Raw genomic sequence first — 20949 nt, forward strand, 5'->3', positions numbered from 1 at the left:
TTTAATCGTTCCCCCCTCTTCCAAAAGAATATGAATTTTAACAATTTAGAATGAAAATAAAGACGATTTGGCATTTTAATAAAATCTTTTGTAGTAAAATCTTGAATTGCATTTAATGGTCAGAGACCATAAGGTTTCTTTGAAACATATTTTTAAAAAAGTGATTTTTTTAAAATTTGATATTATTGTGATTATTAAATATGAGGTTTCTAAACAAACTATACTTTTCTTTTAAATGTGAAGGAATAATAAACTTTGCATTTTAACGGTTACAAAAAGGTAATGTTACACAATTACATAAAGTATAAAATACATGTCATTCACCTTGAAACAAATGAAGACAATTTGCTCAGGAAAATTAAATTAATGAACCAGGACACGAAATTGACAGAAACTGAATAATTAAAAAATGAAAGAAACTGCACATCATGTTCGCCAAGTCCTTGTTTTAAACTTTTACAATGCAGTGAATTAAGTATTGATAACCTCGTAGTTTTCAAAAGTGTGTTAATAAACTTAACTATTACTTCACTTTGACCTTTTTGGAACTTTTGAACCTTCTTTTCGGTGAAAGTTTATTATTTCCTCGTCTTCAAATAAAAGTGATTATCAGTCAAGGAATTGTAAACATCTTCGAAATGTACCGTTCTGTAGTCCTAATCTCATCAAAAACAACACTGTTGTAAAAATTTCCCCGCCAAGAAAACCTTTAACTTTTCCGCACAAAAAAGAAAACCTGGATCCTAAACCCAAAAATCCTCAGCCATAAAAAGTTATGATATCTAGTTTGCCCACCAAGTATCTGCCAAACTATCATCTTCCCTCTTCTCCTTTTTCATCACAGCTACTTCCATTAGAACCTCCTCCCACCTTCAACTCCTCAGAAATATGGATAGATCTTTTAAATTGTTTATCTTGTTTGGCGGGAAGCTTTTTGCTCACCAAGCAACCACTTCACTTTGAAAAGCTTCCCGCCAAACCAGATAAACAATTTAAAAGATCTATCCATATTTCTGAGGAGTTGAAGGTGGGAGGAGGTTCTAATGGAAGTAGCTGTGATGAAAAAGGAGAAGAGGGAGGATGATAGTTTGGCTTGATAGATTGTATTTTGGTTTACGGCGTCAGGGGCCACTAGAGATTAAGTGTGCCAAAAATCAACTCCGTGAGTCTTCATGGGGCTGAGATACAGAGGGGTGAAAAACCCAAAAAACCCCAATTCGTTCTCTCGTGTAATCTTGTTCTTGGTCGCTTTATTTTCTTTCGTCTTTGGCGGTGGATTTGCTTCTGTTGGCTGCTGACGTTTGGTTTACTTGGCGGGGCGGGACGCTCCCGCGTCCCGTGATGTCGGTTTAAACCAGTGTTTCCTTACTTGAGTTCTTGCACTGTCAGCTTTTTAATTAGTTTTTAAATATTTGCTTAGTCATTGGTGGGTGGGCAAAGCTTTTAATCGTTGCCAAAGACAAAAATGAATAATAGTAATTATGAAGTTAATTTTGTTACTTAAATTAACACATTAATTTCAAGACTGAAGATAAGCATGCACGGTTTTGTGGATTTTGGGCTTCTGAAATTAAAACGAGCTGATGTGCATCACATGACTTCCTTTTACTCCAATTTAATGTCATTTTCCCATTATTGACAATTTTAATGTGATTCAATAGTTTACTCTCTAAACATCACCAACTGTGGCCAAAGTAAAACCAGATTTTAAAAAAAAAATCGCCAAATTTTTCACCAAGTTGCCGACAAAACTTGGCGACCAAAAGATTGGCGATATATCGCCAAATGTCCGCCAAATTGTAACACCACTTGAGTTTACATCGAAATTAACAATGATTTCCCCCCAAAAAAAGGAGCAAAAGACCACTTTAGAAACACCCGAGTGTAACCAAAAGGGGAGGTGGACAACTAGACCATACTAGGCGTCTACGTATCAAATTTCAATTTTTTAGGACATACCGTTCTTAAGTTATGCGACATACATAAGCACACACGTATATACAGACGTCATGAGAAAACTCGTCGTAATTAACTCGGGAGTCGTCAAAATGGATATTTCGCGTGTCTATACGTTCCTAGGCACTTATCCATGGGGGGTCGAGTCGAAAAAAAAAAACTCAACATTCATTCGGGGGTGAGCAAAATGGAAATTAAGGTCGATTTTTGATTGAAAATTTTTTTGCGAATACAATACTTCCTTTTTTGTAAAAGGAAGTAAAAAAGGCTTTAGAGGATTTTCTTGATTTAATTTATTAGTTTAAAAGCGCTTTTAAAGGCAGAAATCAAGTTTCAATACACTCTTCTAATAAGAATGTATTATAATTTGATTGTAATTGTAAAGATTCTACCGATTTCTAAAAACTAGACACCACAAAGACCTATTTGTTCCAAAAACGAACTCTGCCTTGATAGGTTAATGAGTGTATGCTAAATACCAAGGCCATGCTCAGACAAGAAAACGCCTTTCATTACGAGGGTGAAAGTTTCTCCGCCTGTCTTGTTAAAAGACAAGAGCTGCTGTCTACGATCTACAGTCCCATTTCCTGCAAAAGTCAAAAAAACAAATGATGATGAAACTGTACCGAAATCTTGTCCCTAATTAGCTTCATTTACTTCTTAATGCATCGCTCACATTAATAACTTTATAACTTTTTATTTTGTGTCGTTCTTTTCTTCTCTCTTGGTACTAAGAAATTGTGGCTTAAACGTATGGTATGGATTTACAATAATAATAATAATAATAATAATAATAAATAAATTAATAAAACGGATGTTGTCAAAGAGGTTTGTTGCATACCGAATTAACAAATTGAACTGAGGTATCTAAGCGATTTTAGCTCAATCTAATTACAGTATAACTTCGATTTAACGATTGTTTTTGTCAAGAGCAAATCAAAATTGTAACAGATAATAATGTTTTTTTTTTTCTGTATTTTTATGTATGTAAATAAAGTTCCTCAGAGACCCACTTGCTCAGATTTATCTGAGGATTTAAAACCGATAAACCGAGCAATTGGTAGGAGCGGGTGGTCTCTGAGGGTGTCAAAAGTCAGATTTAACGATTATCAAGGGACTGGAGAAAGTTATCGTAAAATCAAGGATATCGTTGAATCGAACAGTATAGACATTTAATACTATCAAATCCGGACCAGTGAAATGTATAATTAAATTGAGGAAACCGTTAAATCGGGTATCATTAAATCGAAGTTATACTACTATACAAAGCAAAAGTAAGGATACAGCAGGGAAATGCGGTGAAGGTCAACCACCCAGAACTCTAGTTTCGAGAGATTTTTTCCAATATTTACGCACACACATACATATGTTATTTGTATTTTTGATGTGTGTTACCATGAAAGACTGAAACATGATAATATATATATATATATATATATATTCCATTTATTGTTTATTCACAAAGCAGACTTTTAAGAAATTACTTATTTTTTAACCAAAGAACCTGATGCATTAAAAAATCTCCGCAAATACACACACACACACAAAAAAAAAAAAAAAAAAAACCTTTAACTCGTTTTGACAGATTAAAAGTTCTATCTCTCTCTCTCAAAAAAAAAAAAAAAGGATTGCAGCCAGATGTTCACTCTATGTTTCCAAAAGCTACAATGTTACGCAAATTTCAGTTTACCTTTAAATATTGTTATTCCTTTCAAATATCACAATAAACATTATTTTATGTTTTCAAGACTTCGACGGAACCAATTAACATTTGTCGTCTGCAGCATTGATTGTTGAAAATAATTTATATTTTTATTTCAGCTGTCATTTCTTTGGCGGCAACGATTGGCTTTGTTTATTATCGTTTGTTGTTAAAATTTATTAGTTTATTCTATTCCAAGAAATATTAACGTATGAAGAAAGGATTGACAGCAAATATTCTCAGTTTCAGTTAAATAAAAAAAGACTGCTCGTTTATTAGAAAATCTCTAGGAAACTGGGATTTTTCATAAAATTTTCTAGTAACTGTTTAAGAAGTTGTATCGTTACTAGAAAATTTTATGAAAAATCCCAGTTTCCTAGAAATTTTCTTGTAAACGGAAAGCTTTTTTTAGTGTTTAAGCACGAATTATCCCCCCTCCCCCTTCTCGCCGGATATAGTAATAGTTGAATAGTAGTCTGAATCTACTACTTTCTCAACGTAGCTGGAGAAGGTAAGGTGGGCTTTTCGAACAGTGGTAATTAAGATAGTGGAAGACCGTTCTTCCTGACTCAGCCAATCTTCCGTGGAGCGGTGCCCGAAGCCATCTAAGATCAGGTCAACCGAACATGAGCATTAATTACTTTTACTCTTTGCCGTAGGGTAAAAGGACGCAGCTTGAATGTGTAGTTATGCGAATGGTACCGCACGAACCGCCAATCCCTTGCGCCTCATTTTACAGGCCAGTTACTTCCACTGGTCAAAAGTATGAAAATTTTTAGTAGCAGTGTAGTAGATAAAATTAAAAGCTAAAAGTCGCGATGAACTTAGATTTCCAGATTGGGTGGAACAAATGGTGGCCTCAGGGATTTTTTAACGCCTCCACAGGCGTATGACGCGCATCGAAAATCGGAAAAACGCCCAACTATTTAGTCAATGTACTTTTACCCTTTTTATTACAAATAAAAATTTCACATCTTAAAAAATGGGGGAAAAAACCAATTGGAATTTTTCAAATGTACCATTTGAGGCAGTGAGAGGCAAAGGGATGTAAGTGGACGTTTTCAAATTTTTAGTAAAACGGGTTTTAAGATAACATCCTAGGTAGGCTTTCAATGAAATGTTTTTCTAAATTATACTGTATAGCAGCACCTACCAGGGCGACTAGTACCATCTCTTGCCCCAAGACAAAGGAGAGGTTCACCTACCATGTGTGCTGGTTATCTCCAAATTTTTTATTTTGCCACTTATATCCACTGAAGCCATAGTGCAAGGTTCCTCCAACAATTTGATTTTTTAAATTAATGATGCTACACACTAGAATTCGTGTAACGTTACACCCATTAATATACTGGTAATGGTTACCTTACACATTTTTTTACAGTGTAGAGAGAGCTCACTGTAGTACAAAACGAGCTGATGTGTGCATCACATGACTTCCTTTTACTCCAATTTAATGTCATTTCCCCATTACTGGCAATTTTAATATGATTCAATAGTTTACTCTCTAAATATCACAAACAGTGGCCAAATTAAAACAAATAAGTAAAATCACCAAATTTGCCGCCAAGTTGGCGACAAAACTTGGCGACCAAAAGACTGGCGATATATCGCCAAGTGCCCGATAAATTATACCACCACTTGAGTTTACATTGAAATTAACAATGATCCCCCCTCCAAAAAAGGGGGAAAAGACCCCTTTAGAAACATCCGAATGCAACCAAAAGGGAAGGTGCACAACTAGTTCCCACTAGGCGTCTACGTACCAAATTTCAACTTTCTAGGGCTTACCGTTCTTGAGTTATGCGACATACATACGAGCATACGAACATACGCACAAACATACGTACGTACATACAGACGTCACGAGAAAATTCGTTGTAATCAACTCCGGAATCGTCATTATGGATGTTTCGCGTGTCTATACGTTCTTAGGCACTTATCCACGTGTGTTCGAGTCGAAAAAAAACAACCCAATATTCATTCTGGGGTGAGTAAAACGAAAATTAAGATCGATTTTTGAGTGATTTTTTTTTTTTTTTTTTTTTTTTGCGATTGCAATACTTCCTTTTTTGTAAAAGGAAGTAATAAAGACAACACACATCGCTTCTTTTCCCCTACCCTCTTCCACTTCATCCTTAAAAGTTTTTTTTTAATGGATTTGATCATTATGGTCATAAATGTTTCCGTACATTTCACTGCTTCAAGATGAATTTCTCGCCTTAACAAAATGTCAAGGAGCACTTTCACACCTTGAAAAAAATTTTGCTACTATATCTCAGAGTCGCCTTCATTAAGGCAAAAGGAAACACACGCACCAAGATTCAAGGCTTGATTAATGTCTGGTATTTTGTTAATGATAAAATAGGATTTCATTTCCTCTATCCTTGTCAGATTATTATACCTGCTAACATTAAGGTAAAACATTCATCATAAAAGGTAAATAAAAGTGCAATATTAATTATAGGTTTAGGTAGGCAGTTGACAGAAAAGTTTTTTCGGAGAAGGTAATTTTAATTTTTCCGCTCCAACTTTCTATTAACTTCTCTACACAAGATTTAAGGAAATGTCAGAATTCCAACTTTTATATGACTGGCCATACAAAGACAATTTGACCGTAGATTTTGCAATTGCTAGACATGGAAAAGGGGGAAACAATTATTATTTAAATTTTAATCAGAACTCAAAATCCCACTTAGTTTACAAAGACTTTGGAAAACACCCAAACCTTAATCCAAGCTAGGTATGGTAAAGCAATTTTGTAATCAATAGTGTACTGTATGTTTTGCGTTGTATTCAGTTTATTTTTTTATTTTTAAGAGTGAGCTATAGGCGCTGTTTTCATACTTTCTTTCCAGCAGTATCAGAAATAAGTGTGGCCACTTCAAAAGCACCAACCCTTTAAAAGTTGGCCACGTGATCATTAAAAAATAAGCATAAAAAGTTATAGAATGTGTTTTTGAAACTTTAATCTTTCATCTGTTCTGTCTTTAATTTTTTCTTGTTACTGTTCTACCATTATTCACACTGAAAGTAATGCCGTTAGTGCTAAGGGCTATTACTTTGAATCATGTTATACACCTTGAACTGATAACATGACATTTTTTCACCGTCCGACCCGCCATTTCATACGTTTCTAGGGTTGTCAATGGGTACGTGTTCAGTTCGTATTACGTGAAGTTAAAAAATTAAAAAAAGAAGAAAAAAAAAAAAAACACGACCACATTATATGTAAATGCATTAATTTCTCTAAGTCGAGAGAGGGGGGGGGGCGGCCCCTACTCACCGCCCGAATTGACAAACCTGCTTATTGAACGTATTCTTAACCCAACAGGTCATTTGAATACGAAATCCTTAAAAGCATTAAAACTGAGTTTTAATTCTGGACATAAAGCAATGATGAAAACAAGCACTAGATTTTGAAAATATTAGTTTCAGGTCTGATATTAAGTTTCACTTCTAAAAAAGGTAAAAGTTTAAGTTTAAATATGAGGTCCGGCTCTCGGATGAAAAGTTTGGGACGGTTCAAATCCTTCCTTTCTAAAGATGTCATGAATAGGTATTCAGCTTCTTGTGATCATGGCTTAGTGATTCGGAGCTCATTTTAAGTTAAAAGTTCCCAAGCGATCCTTAACCAAGTAAGGACTATACGATTTATGGTATAGTAAGGACATTTTTATACACAAAACTATTAAATGTTTCCTTAAATTTTTGTGAAAATTGACTCTGTAGATTTTGTGCAAATAGATTGGGCATATGTGTCTATATGGTCCATCAGAGATATATAAAAAACTAAACAGAGAAACTATAATAATTTTGCAAACTTTGTTTAATTTATTATTCTGCTCAGAAATAATTAGATAAGGTATGTCGTTACTTACATTTAATCTTCAACTAAAAAGCAATCCGGAATAAAAGCAAAAGCGTGACAGTATGAATGCGATTTTTTCAATCTATGTACTTCATTGGCAATTTTTCCAGAATCAAATTATAAAGCATTTTCTAAACAAGTTTAGATGTCTTACTAGCATGACAAAAGGCATATTATAAAATCATTTGTATTCAATTAGTTATAAAATGATGTTGAACTTAGATGATACGCATGTGTTTTCGTTCTTAAGGGGTTAAGGACACTTTGGGCTCGTCCTGTTATGCAATATGTTCGATCGTTGGGTTACAACCTGACAACTAATCAAAGAATCATGTTCCATTACAGAATACTAGTCTTAGTTCCATAAGTTGGGACAGTCTCATTTTCATTCATCAAAAAGCCGTTCGAATATAGCTTGATTCTCAAATGATATAAAACGCACCCAACACAATATGTGCCGTCCGGCTTGCCTAATGGTCAGAGAAGCCTGACTACGAACTGGGAGGTCCGGGTTTCAAATCCCGGCTCGGGCATGGAATTTCTTTCTCTCTGCTGTGTCCTGTCCTTGTCCTTTCTTTGCGTTAATGTGTTGTTGTGTTATGAATGGTTGCCTACCTTATAGACGGGTCCTTATGGCATGTGCGTAATTGATACTGTAAAAGTCGAACTTGACACCAAATTATGGACCAGTTGGAAAAGTGAAGCAGCGCATCCCAAATTGCCAGCCAAGCAAACACAAGACAACAACAGCAGCAACACAATATATGTGCGTAATATTTATGAATGCATCTTTAGTTCCTTCGTGAAGACACGTATTCTCCTCACTTGCTGCTACAGTAATTATTTGCCCCAATTGTAGGATGAAGTGTCATTTACCAATCTCTTTTCAAGCTTTGACAATACAATGCACAAGTTTCAGATTCTAAACAAACTGGCACTTTCATTCAACAATAGTAACAAATATTAATATTAACACAATATTTGCCAAACAAAGCGAGAACTAATTATTATTGAAGAAAATTTGCATTTGATGATTGAATTATTGTCGTCTGCTAAAAGAAATAAAAAATGTTAGGTATTTTTTTCTCTTTCTTGCATCCATTTGTCACACTCCAGTATCCACAGAACGTTTTATTACTAGAACTCGTTCACTAGATCACTTAATCGAATCATCTGGTCTCTTTGGAACAATCGATGACTCTGTTTCGTTTGAAGATGCGTTTTCGAAAATAGAACGTTTCTTGTCACGGAATTGTCATTGTTCCAACAAAAGTCTAGACCAAAGTTTTGTCACATGCAAAGTGTTTAGTATTCCAGATGAACTCTTCCAACCGGATGAAGAGCTTTGATTTGAAAGTCCGAAAGGGTCAGCACTGGGGTTAAAAATAATCTCACTACGAATATTGTGACATTGTGATCGAAGTTTATTCTACCGATTTTGGAAATGTTTATGCTTTAAAATCACATCACGATAGCGTTCCTAAGCTCAAATGAAATCTTTATACCTTTGAGGCAGAAAAAAGACCACCAAAGTTGTGTCAAAAATATCAAATCTCATGATGAGTAGTAAGATCTTAGAGCAGGAATTAAAATGGGGGGGGGGGGGCAAGTCCAATCATTGGCTTGGCAAAAGCTGACCCAAAGACCTCAAGTCACGTGACTCAACAACAACGAATGGCTGGCACTTTTTGAATGAAACAAGAGAAAGGAGCCTGATTTCTTCCGCAATGCTTCGCTTTAAAATCTATCACTTGATTTGGAGTCATGGCTTCACGTATGAAAGTCTTCACGTCCTCCATTTTATCTTTTCTCAATGGTTCATAAGCACTAGTAAAATCTTTATGCCTTTGAGACAGAAATAAGATTGCCAAAGTTGCGTCAAAAATATCAAGTCTTATAGTATAAGTAGTAGCTTTCGAAAACTCTCTTTTCGATCTGAATGAATACAGTGGTACCCACATACGGGGAGGGGGGGGGGGGGGTCATTGAAATTTTTAGGGGAATTTGAGGGGTAATTTTCAATTGGAGGGCTCTTGATTTTAGGAGGGGGGTCTTCGCGATATTTAGGGGGGTGCGTCCTTTCTCTTAGGGGGAGCACCCCTGATGAATATTTCATAAATTTAAAATATTCATTTCATTTATTATAACTTTATGTTAGTAGCATTATCTGTTATTGCCGTTCATCATTACTTTTTCCAAAAAAAAAAAAATTTCGACACTAATATCTAATTACTTTTCTTCAAATTACGTTTTTACATAAACTACATTTTTAAATAAATCTCCTGAACGAATAATATTGTTTTATAAGTATGTGATGCGTCTGAACGTTAAGAGCAACTATGTACGCAGCTTGTTTCAGTTTAAGGACAATTGTTATTCGCAGGTAAAAAGTGCTCTCTCCACACGTCAGGGCCGTAACCAGACTTTTGTATTGGAGGTGGTTCTACCAAACATATTCTTTGAAACATTTATATGGTCTATCAAATTTGGTTTCATGTGTAGTCTATTGATTTTTGTTACAATAGGTTATCTAAACGGAAAAAGGGGATGTTCTTACAAAACGCCATATTGTTACACAATAAATGAATTTCTCAATAGCTACCATTAAACTAGCATAAACACACAATGAGCTTGTACAATTTTTCAGTCATACTAATTTCATTTCTCAAATAAAATTGAAATAACAATATTAACAACAATATTATTTTTGTCACTAAAAAAAAATAATAAATTAAATAAATAATGGAAAGCATTTCTTTGGATGAAAAATTTCGGAGGACGTTTGAACTCTATAAACCACCTCCTTGCATACGGCCTTGCCGCACGTGACTTATAATGCATTTTTAAACATTTCTTTATATTCATAAAATTTTTTCTTATAATTCCTATGATCCAAAACCAATGAAAAATAACTTCCCTATTTAGATTTTGCTGTAAATTTTGATTCTATTTACATACTGAAAATATTCCAATAACTCTTTCCCGAAACTTATCTTTCAAAAATCCTTTGAGCAGTAGATTAGTTCTTTATGTCGGTGGAAAACGTTGAAGCATTACATTTATGCATTTCTTTGAACAATATTTGTTCATTAAAACAGCATTACCAAGAAGAACATTGAACCCCAAACGCTGAATAAGTACCTGCACCTGCATTAGAGGGCATTTCGGGAAAAATCTAATATTACCGAGACTGGTATTAAACGTATAGTTATGAATGATAGATTGAGAAAATTTGAATGACATCTCTCATCAAAATTCACTCTATTAAACAGACATGCTAGACGTAAGGACAAAAATAATCGTCGATATCACTGCTTGAAAATCAACTTCCAAGAAAAAGATTCAACCTCAAAGCAAGATAGTAATCTTCAAGACCACACTGACGAAAAAAAGTTATCAGATAAACCAGTTTGACTAAATTTAAAATGTTGGAAAGCGAAATGGGAAAACGAGTTTTACTCAACTTCTAAGATGTCTGCAGAAATCGCGAAGAAGGTCGTTTAATTTGTAAGCTACATGCTATATTGCTAGCTTTTTTTTCACACTTTGAATTGGCAACCTGATTTTGATAACATGATTTAAAATAACCTAAGAGAATTGACTACATGTTGTAAAATGCCAACAAAATAACAAGCACTAATTTTTCGGGAGAATCTTGGAAAACTTATTATGATACAAAAATCAACATTCAATATTTTTTCAAAGCATCAAAATCGCTGAATATTCTGTGCTGAAGTTTAGGGTAGCAAAAGATTAATTTTTCATCAACGTTTAACACGATTTTAGGCCTTTTTTACTTCCTTTTACAAAAAAGGAAGTACTGTATTCGCGAAAAAAATTTCACTCAAAAATCGACCTTAATTTCCATTTCGCTCATACCCGAATTAATGTTGAGTTTTTTTTTTTTTTTCGACTCGAGCACACGTGGAAGAGTGAATAAGAACGTATACACACGCGAAATATTCATTTTGACGATTCCCGAGTTAGTTACAACGAGTTTTCTCGTGACGTCTGTATGTACACTGGTGTCCAAAAGTTAAGCATAATTCATAAAATGTAAGAAAACTCTTGTAAATGTTCATAAAATTATATAAAATTACTTATGGAGATTTATTGGTTGAAGAAGAAACATTTTGCTTATGCAAAATATCATAGTCGATGGCATCATTCGCGAAATAGGTGCGCATGTCGGAATGTGGATAAAACGACTCTCACATTTTAGAGAGTTCAGGCGCGTTTCATGCAATTGCTGTACCAAGAAACATTGGTTTTGGTGAAACAAGATTAATAATGGCACAAAGGTGCCAATTAGACATGTTTGCGAAGGAAAGAATCGTTGGAATACTGGAATCTAAACGACCACAATCCGAAGTGTCTGGTATTCTTAATGTGCCTCAGTGTGTAATCTTGAGACTGTGGCAAAGGTTTCAAAATACGAAAGATGTTCTCCGACGGCCAGTACCAGGTCGACCAAGAGTCAAAACCGCTCGCCAAGATGGATTTCTGGCAATTTCTGCGTGACGTCATAGGGACAGCTGTACTAGAGAACTGGATTTGGTGCTCAGTTCCGCCTCAGGAATAACAATTTCGAGGCAAACTATTTACAGGAGACTCAATCATGTTGGTCTGTATGCCAGAAGACCAGCAGTTTGCATTCCTCTCACGTCAGCGCATAAATGCGTTTGTTTAAACTGGAGCTTGCAACACTACCATTGAAGTGTGGGGACTGTGGGCCAATGTGATGATGAGTGATGAGTCCCGCTTTACTCTACAGAGTGATTCTCATCAGGTAACAGCATGGAGAGAAAAGGGAACTCGTTTCCAACCGCGAAGCAAAAGAGAAAGACATCACTTTGCGTCAGCGGGAGTAATGGTGTGGGCGGGCATTATGTTGGACGGTCGCAGCGACCTCCTTATTTGTGAAAAAGGTCCTGTCAGTGGTAAAAGATACAGAGACGAAGTTCTTGAACCTTATGTTTGCTTGTTTCAAGGTGCTGTCGGTCCTGACTTCATATTCATGGGTGATAATGCGCCATATCCCCGTACAGCTGTGGTCGATGACTTCCTTGAATCAGAAAATATCTAGCGAATGACGTGGGCAGAGAACTTTCCTGATTTGAACTCTATTGAACATGTCTGGGATATTCTCGCGAGAGAACTTGCAGCCCATTCTTCCCCGACAAGCTCCGTTCCGAAGCTAAAAAGAGCTCTCCAGCATGCTTGGAACTGTTTGAGCCCACAACTCATCCATCATGTCATAGAAAGCATGAGTGATTGGTGTGCAGGGTGCATGGCTGTCAGAGGTGGTCATACACATTTTTAAACTCCACTATCATATTTGTTTCTTTCTTTTCTTTGTGTGTGTAAAGAGTAGATTCCTCATACGCCTAATTTTCTTTCAAACTATTCTTTTGAATGATAAAAATAAATATTACAATTTTTTTTAATAGTTTCATTGTTTTGTAACCGTGTTGCTTTCGCATATCACGTTTACTCCTATTCCGATGCATTCTTCATTCATTGCTCACATAAATAGCAATTATGCTTAACTTTTGGACACCAGTGTACGTATGTATGTATGTGCATATGTGCGTATGTATGTCGCATAACTCAAGAACGGTATGTCCTAGAAAGTTGAAATTTGGTACGTAGACTCCTAGCGGGGTTTAGTTGTGCACCTCCCCTTTTTGTTGCATTCGGGTGTTTCTAAGGGGTCTTTTGCCCCCTTTTGACGGGAAATTATTGTTAATTTCGATGTAAACTGAAGTGGTGTTACAATTTCGCGGACACTTGGCAATATATCGCCAGTCTTTTTTCTCCAAGTTTTGTCGCCAACTTGGCGACAAATTTGGCGTTTTTTTTTAGAAATCTGGTTTTAATTTGGTTATTGTTGGTGATATTTAGAGAGTAAACTATTGAATGACATTAAAATTACCAATAATGGGAAAATGACATTAAATTTGAGTAAAAGGAAGTCATGTGACGCGCACATCAGCTCGTTTTTTTTCAAGAATAACCTTCATAATTCAGGCAATGAGAAGCAAAAGGGAGCAATTTTATTTTTCACGAATTAACTTCATAATTCAAGTAGTGAGAATCAAAAGGACGCTTTAAAGTTTTGAGTAAAACGCATGCTTCATTTTGAACCGCAGGAACGTTTTCAATGATTTGTTTTTTTTTTTTCTTCTAAAAAATGTGCTATGCAGCGGAACTTATCAGGGCTACAAATGCTATTTCTTGCTCCAAAACAGAGGAGAGGTTTTCCTACCATTTGTACTAATTATCTTTAAGCTTTTAATTCCGGCACTTATATTATTTAGCTCCTCACGGTCTCAATTTATTTAAAGTCTACATTTATAATTTTAATCGTGTCAATCATGTTTTTACTATAAGGTTAGACACACTGGATATAAAAATACAATATTAGCCGCATACGTAGTAGTTTAGATGTTATACGCAAAAAAATAAATAAATAAATAAATAAATAAATAAAATAATAATAATAATAAAACCGTTTTTACATTAATTGGTAAATTTTCCCAAGCTAGACTGAAGCAAATAACGCACAAAATTAGTATACGAAGTGAAGTGTTCATGCTGATAAGAAATCAGTGGTAAAAAGGGGAATATCATTTGAAATGTTGAAATTGACATTCATTTTAATGTGAAGATGAGACCCCTCAGCAAATTTTTAACAATGAAATGTTGTAGACTACATTATTTCTGATAAATGTACTCTACAAAATTTAGACGCTTCTACTGTTAATAGTCTTCAAATAAAAATTAGTGTTTTTCCCCCTCTCACGACTAGCTGTCGTTACAGCGATTGAACTACACAAAAATATTTTATCATTACTAACATAAAAACACCAAATAGCAAGGATGTACATTTTATAATTTCCTACTTAGCAGCCGCAGTTTTTCTCATACTGCATTTCCCTAAATTCGATGCGTTCAAATAGTTTAAATTTCAAAAACCTTTCTTTTTCTGCACATTAAATATCGCAAACTATCATGAATATTTGTGAAATACGAACAAAAACATTCTTTAAAAAAAAACTCCCCAACAACCTCAAATAACCCAACACAGAATTTGTACGACAACCGAAGTAGTGTGAAGTTTCATCTTCAGTAACTTCACACCTCGATGAGCAACGATTGTGACGAGTTTGAATAACCATTAATGCTATTTTCGGCCAAGAATATCAAAAGGAAATTCGGTTGGTATATATTCAAGCGTGGATTCTGATGCCAGTTCCTTGGGAAAGAAAAGTGGAAAAGTGGATTTCTCGCAGACGATTCTCCCCTTTGGTGCTAAGATAGTGATAGGGAAAGACGACACGCTCGGAAGGGAGTACCTTGACCTGTTTGCTGGTGAGAAAGGACAATGTGGAATCATCGATGATAGGCTTTCAAGAAATTATATTTGTGTGAAACACACAAAGAAGAAATTTGTTATTGTTTACATTGAGAGAAGCGTAAATTGATATCAGGTACGTTCGTAACAGCCGTTAGAATATTTTAGAAAAATCGCTTTGTAGCAAAGCGTAAATGTGGCACAAAGCAGCAGAAGTTTTATTTCGTGGAGATAAAACATGTGTTAGGAACATGTTCAAGTATTAATACTTAGCTTGTTTTTATCTTATTTTTATTTTTCGTAAAATAACTACAACGGCGAATACATACTTGTATACATTTCTATTAATGAAAACCATGGGTACCAAAAGTAAGGTATCCATGGACCAAAATGTATTTAGTAACCAATAAATACCTTTGTGCTCGTAAATTAAATGAATCAATTAACCAACGTGTTGATGCACAAAAATTGCAAATTACTGCAGACACGAGTTTTAGTGTTACAAGGAACACCTTTTTCAATGCAAAGAAGTGTGAGCTTCTGGATAAAAAGACATGGAGCGAAACACATGTCTGCAATAATTTTCAATTTTTGTGCATCAAAACGTTTGTTAATTGATTCATTTAATTCATTTAACAGGAATGTCAGATTTGAAGTGCTCCTTGTGGAGCCTCACTAAATAGTACTGTACTTCTCAATGCGTTGCACAAACCGTACTTTTTTATTACTCAGAAATAAAAAAAAAGATGTGTTCTAAAACATGATATCTGAAGTTATAAAGTTTTATTTGAAATGTAAAAAATAATAAAAAGCAATTTTTCTATAGACTCATAAATCCCTAAATTCATGTGTATTACGGAAAAAATTGCAGTCTATCAAAAAATATTGTAGCTTTTTTTTCGTCAATTTTGCTTTTGAATTTGTTCATTATTTTGCTAAATGTATTGATCAAACGTATGAATGCATTTCAAATCCTTAAAATCACCTTAGCGGCTATCTATGGGTGGTGTCACACATTTTTCAGCAGATTTAACCACATTTTCTCTTTGTAAAAGTGTCACAATTCACCTTATTCCCTCCTCATGTCACATGTTAAAATTCATTAAATAAACGTATTGAAAAAGAAAATTTAAAAAATAAAACAATTCAACAAAAATGTGTGATGTCACAATTCTTGCTACGTCCTCCCTCGCCTCTTTGTCACCTTCTCGTACCCTCTTCCCCCCAGAGCGTGACATCATTTCGTCGGCTGAGTACTGCAACTACAAGTAACTGCAAATTTGGAAAAAATAGAATTTTTCGATTTTCAGTAAGTTACCACCCTATAGCCATCAGGGCTAAGGCAGAAATACATGAAATACACCGCCAGCTCAGTCAATTCCAGCCGAGGATTGCAGTTTCGTGCTGATTAGCACTCATCAGCTCGGCATAGGAGTGACTGAGCTGGAGGTGGAAAACCTCTTAAGGAAGCCTAGAGTGCCAAATAAACAGTTAGTTAATACAGAAGGCTTCCTTAAGAGGTTTTCCAACCTCCAGCTCAGTCACTCCTATGCCGGGCTGATGAGCGCTAATAAGCACGAAACTGCAGTCCTCGGCTGGAATTGACTGAGCTGGTGGTGTATTTCATGTTTTTCGATTTTGTCGAAAATTTTTGTCAAAACGAAGATTTCAATACTTTTATTAATAAAATTTATACACGGTAGCTTAATAACATTGAAATCAAATCTCCCAAAATCATAAAAAAAAGCATTACTTCTTTAAGTTTTCCTAAATGCAGTATAAAAAATGCAGTTAAAATACATCCCATGATTTGTCAACGATCCCTTACTCAATACGAAACCAAAACCATTTCTATTCCGAAACTGCTTTGCTTTTTTTTATAGAAATCTTTAAAATACTATAACCAAATTGAGGTTCATTTTCTAGTCGCTCGTAATTCTCAGGAAGCAATCAACACCGCGCCAAATATATGCGACTTTTATGTCGTCTGTCTCACCAGGGAATTGGAATCTAATAAAGCCCTCTGCCGAACACACCGCGGAGTTCCTATGGATGATAATTAATTTCAGTGTCCAGAAAGGCTTCCGTCTCACGGTAAAGACAAATTTCGAGCTCTCACTCTTGAATTGAAATTAAGATCTGAGCTGGACTTAAGCTGAAGCATTGTATTATAATAGAGGCAATAAATAAATTTAGAAAGGAACAAGCTGGTGTGTACATCACAGGACTTCCTTTTACTCCAATTTAATGTCATTTCCCCATTATTGGCATTTTTAATGTGATTCAATAGTTTACTCTCTAAATACCACCAACAGTGGCCAAATTGAAACCAGATATTTTTTTAAAAAAAATTAAATCGCCAAATTTGTCGCCAAGTTGGCGATCACAATACTGGCGATATATCGTCAAGTGTCCACCAAATTGTAACACCATACGCGCATATGTACATACAGACTTCACGAGAAAATTCGTTGTAATTAACTCGGGAATCGTCATTATGGATATTTCGCGTGTCTATACGTTCTTAGGCACTTATCCAAGTGTGGTCGAGTCGAAAAAAAACCTCAATATTCATTCGGGGGTGAGTAAAATGGAAATTAAGATCGATTTTTGAGTGAAAATTTTTTCGCAAATACAATACTTCCTTTTTTGTAAAAGGAAGTAAAAAATGATGTAACCATTTGTTGGTACTATCGCCCTTGAAAAAGAGCAAAAGTTTTTTTACATTAGCTTTTTTTTTTTTTTTGAAATTTATCTAACAAGTAGCAGTACCTGCACGGCAATGCCAGAGCTAAAGAATTTAAAGGTCATTTGGTTCACCTAGATATTTAGAAATAATGGATGATGAATTTTTCGCCAATTTGCTATGTTCATTTGCTCGCCCATGTTACGGTTCCATGTTATGATAATATGGTAATTTACTCGTCCACGTTATGATAATTTGCTCGGTAAAATGTTCTTAAAATTGGAATGGAAAAAGAACAAAATTGAGTTTTTGAAAAATCGCTTCGAGGTGCACACTCCCATGCTAAGAACTAATTTTGTGCCAAATTTCATGAAAATCGGCAGGACGGTATAGGGGCTATGCGCGTAACAGACAGAGATCCAGACTTTTAGCTTTATTATTAGTGAAGATGACAGGGGCAAAAAAGCAAGAGACGTATCGTGCATTTAAAAACTAAACTTTTATTATTATTTTTTTTTAAATCAAGAAGCATTAAAGTTAATAGAAAAATGAAGTGATTTCATAAATAACACGATTAAATGCTCGATTGCACCACACCTCCAGATCACAATGGCACCAAAAAAAAGGAATCAGTAACTGTCCCTTCCATTATATACTTCCATAACATCAGCGAGTTAACTACTGGTCACCTTGTAAGTATACATCAATAACAAAAATTCCTAATTTTTAATTTTCTTTCATGTCCCATGTTTTCCACATTATTTAAGGGACAGTCTATAAATGACGGCACACTTTTTTTCAACATTTTTGCCCCTCCTCGCTCCCCTTGTCACACTTCATCTTATGCCCTCCCCTTGTTACATGTCACAGTATTTTTTATTAACATGTTCTCATAAAAATGCTTGATGTTATACTTTTTGTTACCCAAGGGTGCCCATCCCTCTAGGGGCAAGGGCGTACCCCCTCAATAACGGGGAGGCCCACCCCCCAAAAGCAAGAGGCCCCCAAAAATGTGAAAAATACCCCTCAAAACACCCCCGCCCCTAAAAGTTTTAATGGCGCAGTCTGCGCCATGATTCCCCCTTAGGTGTGCCCCCTGTGTTACTCTCTCCCTCTCCATTGTCACAATTTCTCGAATCCCCCACCCCCGTGACATCATTTGTAGACAGCCCCTGAAAACATGTTTATATGTATTCTGGTCTGCAAATATAATCTTAGCAGGTGGTGCGGCTCTCGAGTAAAAAAAAAAAGGTTGAGCACTACTGTCTTACAGGACAAACACTTTTTGTCGTATTTTCTCCTTGCATTTCCTTGCAAAAAAGAAAAAATATATACAGTTGGCTCTCTGTTTAACGACTTTCAAGGGATCACAAAAAATCGTCCTTAAGTAGAAAGCGTCCTTAAATAGAATGTTTTTAACACTATAGTGGACCATCTGTGACCGTGAAATGCCGTCGTTAAATAGAGAAAGTCGTTAAGTAGAGCGTCGTTAAACAGAGAGCCAATTGTATCAGCACATTTTGGAATGAATATACGAAAACTGATTCTCTTCTTCAGCACAATGCTGCAAATGATAACCGCAGTGATAAAAACAAACACTACTATTTAATAAGATTCAAATCACATAGATTTTTGTTACATCATCTGTTGCTTGGGAAAATACACGAAACGTGCTTGCTAAACTTTTTTTTCTCAATTCTTACAGGTTGATACACCACTTTGAAACAGGGAAACATCACGCAAACTTTGTCACGCATGTGTTTATAGAATTGTCACATCAAACCAACCGCAACGGTGGCTTCACTATGTCGATGGTAAAACGACACAGACTGGTGCAGTTGCCTAAAGAACAATCAAACATGCAAAATCTTGCGTGGGATCAAGGGTATAGTCGTTAACTTACTAACAGTAATAATAGTTTGTTAAAATGTCACAAGCTACCAAGCACAAAACAAGATCTACAAGTCTGTTTCCAAAAATTGATTTATCCTCATATATATAATGGCGAATTCACTGATCGAGTAACGCTCCTGACGTCACCAACAATGAAACTCGCGCCACGGCATGATACTTGATAATATTTTTTTGCTAATGTTTGACATGCTGGGAAATGCTTTATTCTGACAAGGCTGAACTCGATCCGATAACTTAACTGTTATACTGGTAAGACTGTGTTATTTCAGGGGAATGAAGAAACGAAAAAGCGGTCAGCTATGAACGCTATCTACTGGAATTTAGGGTTAATTCACTGGAATCAGGGTTAAAATTTCAGCAATCAATATATTATCACCAAACAAGCAATTACTTCGTTCAACCTGAAGTAATTTTCACCCATTATACCTTGACGGGTGATTTTTTAGTTTTGAAATATTTTGCAACAAAATCAAAGCTTTCGAAAAAAGTTGCTAGTTTAAAGTTCTATTAGTTTAATACAGTTTATGGGTTATTGCTATATGGGTAAAAAATGAAACATTTTAAAAAGAAATTTTACTATATTTCTGTTCTAAAAGCTGAAAATCTCAAGGTAACGATGTGAAAAGATTAGGAAACGAAAAGAAAAATGCTTATATAAAATTGTGTAGATCCAAATGTGAAGAAAATCTGAATGTTTTTAGCTAAAGATTCGATGACTTTTCGAATAGACTAAAAGTTGTTTAACTTGCTTAATTGGTATTTTCTGTTCAAAAATCTTACTTTAAAAGTTGCTATTCAATTTAAATATGTTTTTTAAATACTTTTCAAAAAATACGATGAGATAGAACTGCTCATTTAATTTCATTTATGATTTATACAGCTCTGAAGCCATCAGTGGAGCAAAAGTTGAAGTTAGACACCTTTTCGCAATTCAGTGGGGTAAAGTTCCCGAACATGTACTTTAAAAAAATATCGATGTCTAAAGCGTTTAGAGAATACGTTTACTTTTATCAGAACCTCTTAAGTATTCAATCTGAAATTTCTTCCTTTGAAAGGTATTTAAGCATCACACGTTTTGTTCCATAGTTAGAATCGGATTACTATTTCATGGGAAACAGGGGTGCACACGGGGGTTGGGAGGGGGCGGGGAGGATTATGGTGCCAGCTGCCCCATCAAAATTTTGTGCGTGGGGGGGATTTTTTTATTCTTTTTATTTATTTTCTTAAATTTATTTATTGATTTATTTAAATTATTTATTTCGTTCTATTTTATAATGTTTTTATTTTATTTTATTTATTAATGTATTGCGTGTGTGTATGTAATTAGTGTAGCACGGAACTTTTCTAATAAAATAATAATAATAACTAAGAACAATTAAAATAAATAAATAAAAAATATTTTTAAAAATAAATAGAATAAAAAAAAGAGAGGTAAAAAATAAAAAAAGGGAAAGAGGGTTGATTTT

This window comes from Uloborus diversus, chromosome 7 (assembly GCF_026930045.1).
Source record: "Uloborus diversus isolate 005 chromosome 7, Udiv.v.3.1, whole genome shotgun sequence".
NCBI lineage: Eukaryota > Metazoa > Arthropoda > Arachnida > Araneae > Uloboridae > Uloborus > Uloborus diversus.